Here is an 8214-nt window from a genome sequence, read left to right on the forward strand (position 1 = left end):
GGGAGGAGGTGGGAGAAGAGGATGCAGATTCTGTGCCCTGCCCCTTGCTGGCTCAAGTCTTGGCAAAAAAAGGGGAAACTGCAGTAGACCATTCCAGACAAGGACTCACAAACTAAACCCCTGCAGGGAACAGGCAGCTAAGTGTGATGAGTGAAGTGCGCTGGGCTGGAGTGAAATGCAGACTCCAAAGTTGTGAGCAGTGACAAGTGCTAGTGTGTGCCATTTGCAGGAGGTAGCTCAAACCCAGATTCTCTTGTGGGAATGTGGGCCCAATGTTGCCAGATCTTCTCATTCTTCAAGGGAAGTCAGGACAGGATTTGTATATGAAGCCCTCTAATTTCTAAATGTTTGCTCAAGTCAAAAAGACAAACAAACCTCTGTGTGGGCTCAACACGTGTGCAGGCCACATGTGGCCTGGGGCTTACCCAGTTTTCCACCTTTGTGGCAACCTTTGGTTCTAACCTACCAGGCTCATCTCTCCTGCACTGCTTCCCCATGCCTATTTCCCCACAAGAGGAGGGAAAGGCACTGGAGTAGAGCCGCTGCAAGAGCGGCACTCCATCACCACCATCTCTACCTGTAAGAGGGAGAAGGCAGAATGTGGGTTAGGAGGGAATCTGGTGTCCTCCCTGAGCTGATGAATTTCTTAGCCAAGAAAACCCAAGTCCCCCAACTCCTGTGAAATCAGCATAAAGTGGAGGTTAGGGGGAGGTGTCTGGAGCCAGCATGTATGAGTTCAAAATCCAGCACCATCATCTCCTACTTGTATGACTTTGTAAAAGTTCCTTGGCTTCTTTGAGCCTTAGTAAGTTCATCCATTAAAAGGGTTCTTGTGAGAATTATGTGATGTATAGAAAGCACTGTGCACAAGCTGGCACAGAGGAGCATGCAAATACTCGTTATTGTCATTGGTCCCTCAATCTTTCTTCTCTTCCCTTCATCTCCACCTAAAATAGTCACCAAGTTCTGTCATTCCTACCTCTGTAAAACATTCCCTCCAAATCCTTCCCCTCCTTTTCACCCCTAATCCCACCCAGCCGCTTTGGGCCCTCAGTAGCTCTGGTTGAACCACAGCAATGGCCTACCAACTGATCTTTTGTTCAGTTACTCTGACTTTAATCTGCCTCCCTGGCTAGCACAGCTTGCTTAGGCACTTAGAAGGCACTACCTAAATATTCTGTGAAAGAACTGCTGATCTTCCTAAAGTGAACATATTACACCTGTGATCAAAAACATTAGATGGCTCCACATTGCCCATAAAACCAAGTGTAAACTTCTTAGCATGACTTTCAAGGCTCTTTATATTCTGACCCTATCCTACCAGTCTGATCTTCCATTTAGGCTACCAGCACTCCTGTCCCAGCCACCTTTCACTAGTGGCTGTTCACTGAATGAGCTCTGCACCTTTTCATGTCCTACCCTTTGCTCACATTGTTTCTTCTGCCTAGAATGCTTTCTCTCCATCTCTGCTTATCACTGTCATAGTGTTCAAAGTCCAGCTCAGATGCCACCTCTGCCATGAAGACTTCCACAGTCCCTCTCTCCTGAGCTGAGAACTATCTTGTTCTCTTCTGTACTTCTACAATACTTTGCACCTAAATTGTAGTACTTATTACATCCTGCCTATATTCACCTTGGTTGTTCATTCATTCCAAGAATACCTACTGAGCAATTTCTATATGTCAAGCACTGTGCTGGGTGCTGGGAACACAGCAGTAAAAGACAAACACATTATAGATCCACAAGATAACATGATCTTAGTGTTCAGCAACCATAATATGCTTACTATAAAACGTGAGTTTTCACCATATTATAATGAAATGAAAATGTGTACCCACAAAAAGTTTGTAAAAGAATATTCACAGTAGTAGCATTAATAATAGTGGTTAACTGAAAAAAAATACAAATTCATCAACAGGTAATCAGATAAAGCAATTGTGTACTATTCGTACAAGGGAATTATTCAGAAATAAAAAGAAACTCTTGACACATGCAGTGATATGGATAAATTCTAAAATATTATGTTGAGTAAAATAAGACATATACACAAAAATGCATAAGTTAGGATTCCTTTCAAATGATTTTCTAGAAGTGGAAAAATTAGGCTAAAGGAAACAAGTCAATTGTTTTCTTGTGGGAGGGAATTAGATCTACTGAGAAGGGGCATGAGAGAACTTTCTGAGGATTTGAAAATACCTTGATTTGAGCATTGGTTACATAGAGGTATACATTTTAAAAATTCATCAAACTGTACACTCAAACTATGTGCATTCTATCTAAATTTACCTCAGTTAAATTTTTTAAGAGATCTAAAAAAAAAACGTGAGTTTTTATCTCATCACATATCCATAAGGAGAGCCAGCTTTCTTGGCCTTGGGCATAGGAAAAAGAGGCAAGGGATTGGAGGTGGCTACACACCCACAGTGCTAACAGAGTAAAGGGCACAATGGCTGTGCCAAGAAAGCAACCCTACCAGCCACACATTGCCCTTTGATTCCTGGATATTGCCCTGCAGCTGCCCCTCTGAGTGACCCCTTCCACCTGGGTCCAGGCCCTGGTGCCCTCCCTTCAGGCCAGTCCAAGTGCAGACAGCTTCTGTCTCTTCAGCCTCAGCATGTACAAGGTAGGGGGACAGCAGTAGCTCACAACCCTGGCAGTGCTACACAATCATCTGGAGAGATTTTTCTCTGGCCCTACCTGGAGAGATTTGGGTTTAATTAGTCTAGGTTGGGTTCCCAGCTCTGATATTGTTGAACAAACTGTACAAGTGACTCTAATGTGCAGCCAAGCTTGCCAATCACAAGGTGAAAAGAAGGCTGAGGCTACATGAAGTCCTTGTTATTTGAGGATAAGTGGTACTAGAAAAAGGTCACTTACTTGATTCCACTTGAAGTGGAGACCAACATTTCATAGTAGAGTGAGGGAGAAGAGTTTGCTTGGGATGTTATCTTGAGAATAAAATTGAAGAAATTGTATTTTTGTTTAAACTTAAAAAGTGTAATTGATATGCACATATGCATATTACTTTGTGCATATTAGTGCAAATATGCACTAATCCTTAGAATGAACAAAAAATGCATCAAGAACTGGGATAACATAATTTTCCTGACCAAAGTACATGAGAACATAATACTGACTTTTGCCACGAAACGTAAACAGAGTTTTGTTTTTCCAAAATCAGAGAACTCCTTCAATTATCCCAAGGACCTCTTGTAATCCTTTGAGAGTTGAATCATACTCTTTGAAGCCTTGATCCTGTCATTACCTACATCAATTTACTCTTCTGCCAGTGTTAACTGGTCTCTCTGCCAAATCCCTGTTTACCAAGGACTTTGCATGACATTAGAGATGGTCTTCAACATCAGTTTCATTGACTTCACCAAATCCTGAATCTTTTTCAAGATCTGGTTTCACTCTGAAATTCATTTGCATTGCATAATACTAACAATCAACAAGAGGCTGAAAAAGACCTTAGCATAATTGATATGAATAAACAGTATTCAGATGTGAAGTGGGAGGAAGGACTTACATAGGACTCCAAATAATGCATATTTTGTGCTATGACAACTTTCCCTTTCATAAAGTCCCTTTTCCTTTTTGGGTTTCTAATCTGCTTATTTCTAAAATAAAGGGTTAGGATTAGATATTGTTATAAAGAGTAAATAAATTAACTTAAATGAACTAATATATGTGAAAGCTGAGCATAGTTTCTTGCACCTCTGAGGAGCTCATAATTCCTGCTTTTCCTTCCCTCTCAAAATATTTTTAGATTCCTTTAGAAAATGGGAAGATAAAGAAGGAAAAAGGGAGAAATGCATCAGAATAAAAAGAAAGAAGACCCAGAATTTCTGCCCCAGGCCGAAGTTCTAACTACTATTCTCTCCTGTCACATTCTCTGTGGAGGATCACAGAGATCTTTCACTAAACACTGAACACCTATTAGACTAACTGCTTAAGAGTATAGGGTGGGAATCCAAAGATCCCTCAGACAGGGGATCTACCCTTAAGGTGCTCCTGGGCTGGTTGGAAAGAAAACACATGAACAGAAATCACTCAAAATACCTCTAGAATCTGACAATGTCTCCCACCTCCACTGTCATCACCTAGACCAGGCCATCATCAGCTCTCCCCTGAACCACTGCAATGGCCTCCTAACTGGTCTCTCTGCTTCCAATCTTGCCTACCCCCTCTTCACACATAATCCACCCAGAGCCATCTTTTAACGATGCAAATCAGATCATGTCTCTACCCTGCTAAAACCCTCCAATAGCTTCCCATCTCGAGGGGAATAAAATCTAAACTCTTTACCATGGGCCACAGGACCCTACATGATCTCACTTGCCTATCCAGTCTCACCCAATATACTCCTTTGACTAACCTTCAGCAACCCTACCATATTTCTTTTCATCTGATACACTAAGCTTGTTCCTGTCTTAAGACCTTTGTGTGTGTGTGTGTGTGTGTGTATACACACACACACACACACACACACATATATATATATATATGCCCTTTCTCAGCCTGAAATGTTCTTCCCCCAGATTTTTGCAAGGCTGACTCCTCATCCTCAGATCTCAGCTCACATGTCACTTTCTCAGAAAGGCCCTTCCTTACTACTCGAGGTATGGGAGTGCACTTCCTGCCCCAGACACTATCACCAATCTGCTTTTTATACAGTCCCGTGCTGGTAATTATTTGAAATGATCTTGTTTAGACATGGGCTTTCTTGTTCATTGTCTCTCTCTTCATTTGAATATAAGTTCTGAGCAGAGACCCTGGGCAGCAGTGAGCAGTGGTAGGATGTGTGGAGTGGGTGGAAAGAGACAAAGCTTGAAAGATAGCCTGAGATCAAAATATGGCAGGCCGTGAAGATCAAGCTAGAGAATTTGGGCTTAACATCTAGACCCATTGGGAGCCATGGAAGACTGTTGAGTTTAGAGGGGATATTATCAGCTGACCTGAAGATTCATCTAGGGCCACGTGCCAGATGGATTGGTGAGCGAAGTAAATGGAGGGTCTGGTTTAACAGTCAACCAATCACTACGTGCCCCACCTTCGCGCTCGCTTGCCTCCAGGTCTTACTTCACGCCCAGTTCCACTCAGCTCCTCCACTCTTCCAGGGCTACTCAAGAGCCCTGACTGCCGTTCCTTGGCACCGACCGCTGGGTGGCGCTGTGGCTCCTCCTACCCGATCTGGAGACGCCAAGGAGGCGGAGGCGCTGCCGAACGGGGCCTGGAGCTGGGGGCTCCGCTGGCGCTGGCAGAGCGGGCTCTTCCTAGTCCGCCTCTCTCTCCCATTTTCTTGCTGCCCCGTGTCCAAGCCCGTCCCCCCTCCGACCCCTCGCCCACCCCGGCCCACCACTGCCTGCTTTCCTCCGCCTCTGGAGGGCCTTGGCTTTCTGACCAGCCAGGCCAAAGAGGGGCCAGAGGCTGAGGCTGGAGGGGCGCAGGAGCGGTTGCGGCCGGGTGGTTCCCTCCCTTTAAAGCCCCTTCAGGCCTCAAGCCTCCCTGGACCCAAGGAACGAGGCCTAGAGCTCCTGCAGCCGCCACCCTGAGCCATCCCCTCCTCCGGCCCAACCAGGTCCGAACTAAAGGGGAGTCGGGGCTGCAGGGGCAGCCTTTGGGTGGAAAGGGGCCAGAGCCATTAAGGGGCCAAAGCACAGTTTATGTTAATAGCGCTGCCTTTCTTCTTGGCCCTTGGAGCAAGAAGCCAGTCATCTGGGACTCCTCCTTTGATAGCACCTAGATGCCTATCTCTCTTTCTATGTATGCTCTAAATGGTAAACTAATCCTTCCATTGTCACTGCTATTGTCTGCCCAGGTCTTTATTATGCCCCGGCTGGCCTCCCTGCTTCCTGGATCTCCTCCCCTTGCAGCCCAAAAGTCTTTCGAGGGGGCCAGCAGCCTCCTGGAGCACCAGCCTGGCATCCTGCCCCTGTAATGGTTTCCATTGCTTGGAATAATCAAAAGCTGGCATTCAAGACCCTCTACACTCTGATCTCACTATTTTGGCATCACCTCAGCTCACATCCAGAGTAAAAGGCCCACCCCTGGTATGCTGCCCTGAATAGAAAAGGAGCTGGAACAGGAACTGAACACAATGGGAGACTCTCTGGGACTCTGTACAGGGCTCCACAGGCATTTATTTGAGCAGCCTTAACTCACGATCACACTGTCACAAGAAGGTAGAGATGTGGAGAACACAGTGCCTGCTCCCCCTGAGCAGAGGAGAATATCCATTACTCCTTTGGCCCCTGCCTTTTTCTCCTGTCCCCTGATCTGTTCTACTCTCTATCTCCCTGTCCTCCTTTCCATCCATGTTGCCCACTTCTCTATGACCCTCCTGCTGTGGTACATGAGGCTTTTTTCTCAACAAAGACACACTACCCTTTCACAAAGTGGTTGATGACATGCATGACCAGGTTTCTCTGTAATGTTGAGTCTCAGTTTCAGCAGTCTTTTCTTGAAAAACCTAATATTCACATATGCTAAGACTACAGGTAAGTCTTTTTGAGGAAAGGTTGGAGGCTCCTATATTGATTTTAGCTTTGTTGAACTCAGCATTCAAACATGTAAATTAACATGGAAAAGCATGTAAGTGAACAGGAAAATCGGCAAAGGCACATTTATTGGCAAACAAAGCACTGATTTCTAATTTCAGGCTGCCCTATGCCCCTGAACTCCAGGAATCTGTGCCAGAGTTAGGTACGGCTCATTCACAGTCTTAGAAGTGGCCTGGCAGATGAACGAACTTAGGATCAAAAATAGAACCCTGAGAAGGGTAGAATAAGAGGAGGCAGCCCAACTTCCTTCCATCTTGGGATAGCTTCCCTTGGGAAATGACAGCTTCCTGTCCCTCAAATAAGCTTTCTTGCTACGAATATCTTCTTCCGTATGTGCCACACAGGTACACAGAGTTTTGCTCCTCCTCACAATAACCCTGTGAAGTAGGGATTTTTAGTTTGGGTTTACAGATGAAGAAACTGAGGCTCAGAGAGGCAAAAAGAGAAAAACATTAAACACACACACAGAGCAAAAGACCAGGACAAGAAGCCAAGAATCCTAACTCCAAAACCAGTGTCAACACCTTTTCACCCAAAATTTAGTGACCTGTTGAGTACATAAAGCTGGGCCACTGACCCCAGCCCTGTACCTTCATTCTGTTCTCAAGAATGATTGGAAATGCAGAAAGTATGACTGAGGCAGAGGTTCCTGGGCTGTGCAGATACCTGGCCTGGGTCTGAATAATAGCAGAGGCATTTAGTCAACATGGAGGTTTGTAAGAACAGCAGAGAACAGTGGCCTCGTGCCAGATATCCTCCAAAGCTGAGGTCTCCAACTGGAGGCTTCCAGAGGCATTTTGTTTGGCTTGGTAGTGTTGGTCTGTGCAGTGCTTGAATCTGACTTAGTTTTCCTCAATAAAAGATTTCATGAGAGCATCTAATAAAAGTTCAGTAAGAGTGTAGTCATTAAGAGTGTGGCCTGGGTTTGCATCCTGACTCTGCTGCTTGTTTTGTATGACTCTGGGAAGGTTACTTAAACTCTCTGGGCCCACTTAGCTCATCTGTAAAATGGAGATAAACAATAGTACTCTGCCTCATAGGGTTACAATGAATATTGAGTTATAACACCTAAAGCACTTAGATCAGTACCTGACACAGAGTATGGGCCATATGGGTGTTTGCTATTACTATTATTATTGGATATAGATTGGGGAGAGTTAAAATAAAAATCCACATTTCTAGCTTCTTAGAAATTCAGAAGATCCGACAGTCCTGGGCCCCCACTGCCAGCTGAAACTGAATCTTTCCTCTTCAGATGGAGTGTGCTCTCTCCTGGCCAACCCCACTCCCATCACTCCCCATTTGGTCCCTGACACCAAAGTTAGGTGTCACTTGCCATTTATCATCTTACGTGCAGCTTGTTTCATGGGTTTCCATTGTCTGCCTAGTTTAAAACCAGTCTGTCATCTGCTTAATGCAAACCAACCATTACTTAAAGGGTTCAAGGTGCAAAATCTGTCACCAGGTAGAAGTTGTTAAGCCAATGAGGACATTGTTAGCCAATGGGGATTAAACCCTTACCTTTGCCTTTGCCTGCTTTCTTCTTAATGTCCCACAATGACACTTAGTTGCACCAGCTTGAAGGCCAAGGAAAGCAACAAAGTGGTAAAGAGAGGCTAAATTAGTGACATTCCAGAACATTCCCTCCTGC

The sequence above is a fragment of the Manis pentadactyla genome, chromosome X (assembly GCF_030020395.1).
Source record: "Manis pentadactyla isolate mManPen7 chromosome X, mManPen7.hap1, whole genome shotgun sequence".
Lineage (NCBI taxonomy): Eukaryota > Metazoa > Chordata > Mammalia > Pholidota > Manidae > Manis > Manis pentadactyla.